Source organism: Fomitiporia mediterranea, assembly GCF_000271605.1.
Source record: "Fomitiporia mediterranea MF3/22 unplaced genomic scaffold FOMMEscaffold_4, whole genome shotgun sequence".
In the NCBI taxonomy this organism is placed as follows: Eukaryota; Fungi; Basidiomycota; class Agaricomycetes; order Hymenochaetales; family Hymenochaetaceae; genus Fomitiporia; species Fomitiporia mediterranea.
Window position 1 is genome coordinate 511676 of NW_006760389.1, and position 3056 is coordinate 514731.

A 3056-nucleotide genomic window follows, 5' to 3' on the forward strand; every position below is an offset into this window, starting at 1 on the left:
TGTTTGTTAATTGATTGTTTCTAATACATCCTGGGTAACTATACAATCTGTTGTGTTGTTTCTTTAATAGCCAACATAGTTATCTGTTGTAAATCATTACTAACGTGCATTTGTATTATTTATCATTAACAATGTTATTGTGAATTGTTACAATCATAGTATTGTGTATATATATGTGTATGTTATAGCTATTGTTCTTTACTTTTCCATTTACAAAGAATAGTGTATTGTAACACAATCTACATATAATTGATATATTAGATTATGTTTACTATAATCGTTTCCTAGTGTTCTTTAGTTAATCTAGTACTATGTGTAATTGTAGTATTTGTTCAATGTTTTATTTGTTAATTGGTTTGCTAGGTAAAACGTTTTATATATTAGTTTTATTTATTTTATTTGAATCATTGTATAGATGTACCTATTAGTATCTATCCAATGTATTTCATAGTATTATAATACTGTTCATGCTTGTATTAATTGCACAGTGAGGGCAAATTAATTGTTTGTACAAGAATCAATTTAATAGTTTTATTTAATTATATGTATGTGCTCCATACTTGTTTATATAGTTATTATCTGTGTATTGTTTGTTGTAGTTGCAAATTATATTGTAATTATATTCGTATTATCCTATGGATATATTATTTATTGTTTTATGTATGTTCTAAAGTATTATTTTTGTTATTCATCACTTTTATCCATGAACTATAGTCTGGGTTAATGAATTATTTTGTTATATGATGTGATAATTGTCTGTATATTATTTATTTTCGTATTAAACACTGTTAAGTTAATTATATTATCATATTAATATTATTTGCCAAGTATGAGCATTTGTTTCATAGTAGAATTATTATTTATTTAATGTTGAAGTTCAATTGTACATTGTGTTGACTTCTGTTATTTAGTTCTGATCAACATAGTTTCACTTTGTACTGAATGATTTACCTTTATGATCTGTTATGTCTGTCTATAACTTCTATCACTTAGTCAGTGCTTAGTCTGTACATTTTGTTATTCTATTTTTCGTAGCATCCATAGCATTATACTTTCTGTTCTGTTGTTTATATTTAGTTATTAATTTTTCATGCATATTATCCATTTTCTCCCCTTCAATTCAAGAAGGTATTTCTTCAAAGAATTGGATATTTCTTTAACGTTTATTAATTGTTGTTATAATATAATATTTATATATAATAATTGTAATTGCTTTTGTGGTTCAATTTCTAATTATTAGTATTTTAAAGCAGTGTGTAACATTTGTTATGTTCTATAATGAGTAATTTAAATGTTATTACTATTATATCTTTGTTATCATTAACATTCATCAACTTATATAATGTGTATTTTGTTTGTTATAGTAGATAAGTACACATTATGTATAATATACAAGTTTCGTTTGCACTCATTGTCTTTTATTAATAATCGTTCATAACTATGAATGAATATTTTGTTTTTGTGTTGAAAACATATGGTAATTCGTTTGTTTCTGTATATATTCATTTAATAATGTTGTAATTATTATTTATGTAGTGCTTTTAGTAAATGTGCTGAGCTCTATTAAGTACACTTGTATCTGTTATTGCCTATTTTATATTATACTGTCTGAGATAATAGCTTAAACATTTTATTAATTTATTTAATCATATTATATTATGATTGTTTTTGATTGTAATTATTATAATAATGCGTTTGTAATAATTGTATTTGTATTATTTGTTGTAATAGCCTTATCAGCTTAATACTTTGTTCCTACAAGCTACATTGTCATGATGTAAATTTAATAATTGTTTGTTAAGGTATATATGCTGTACAGTTGATGTTACCATTGCAACTTCGAAATTTATTATATAATCAGCTGTCGTGATAACACGTTCTGCATAATTAAGTTGTATTAATGTGTTGTTTCAAGTATATTAGAGATATAATTCTTTCGTTTGTTGTTAGTATACATTTACACAATTGTATTAATGTGTAAAGTAGTATCATTTGTTTAATAGTTATAATTTTTGCACTTGTCTTGTGCTGTAGTCAGTATTTATATGTTATAATATTATTCTTTTGTGCATAGTTAGTTTATACACTCTGTAGCATTGTTTTTTGGTTTGTAGTTATTCATTATACTTTTGTATATCTGTACTTGTCTGTATATCTTAGATATGTGTATTATATTTGGTATCCAATAAGTAATCACAATATCCAACATGTAACTACTGAATCTAATATGTTACATATAATTGCTTGACCATAATATGTGTTAGTTATTATATTGTTCTGTATTTGTTCTGTTAGTTCTATCTGTATTATTATCATTATTATCATTATTATTGTTGTTATTATAGTGTCTGCAATTGTATTATTGTTTATAATGTATGTTAAATGTTTTATTTATTCAATTTAATATACTGTTTAGCATATATGTGCTCGTTTTGAGCATTAATCGTTTGGCTGTGATATTACTATGTGTGTTATTATTCGATTTATGCTATAACATATGTGTGCTTGTTGACAGTGTCAATCATTTGTACTATTGTAATGTTAATAGTGGAAGAGTAACGTTTGCTTTATTAATCTTTTTAACGTTCGTCTGTAGTATGATCAGTTAATTTATTATAACATAATCTCTGTGATATTATAGAATATTTTAGCATTTAATAATCACAGTAAGTGATACTCATCATAGTTTCAACATTGCCTGTATAGATTACATTATTACTAGGCCAATGATCATAATCACTAAGATGACAATCATATAATGTCTGGGTTGTATGTAGTATGGTAGATCATGCGTTTGCAGCGTATTGATTCACGTTTGGGATACTCAGACAGGTGAGTTGAGTTCTGCATTGTATTATACTGTGTGTGTGCATGTGATGTGTAGAACTGCATAGAGCATAGACATAGTAGAGTGTAGATAAAGCATAGGCAGGGAGCCCAAGGCTCATAACCTGTTAAGAAAGGGGAAGAGAGGTTATGTGAGAGGCTTAGAGGGATCACACAAAGAGGGGGGATAGTGGACTCAGCTCACTCTCTCACAGCTTGCTTCATTGTCT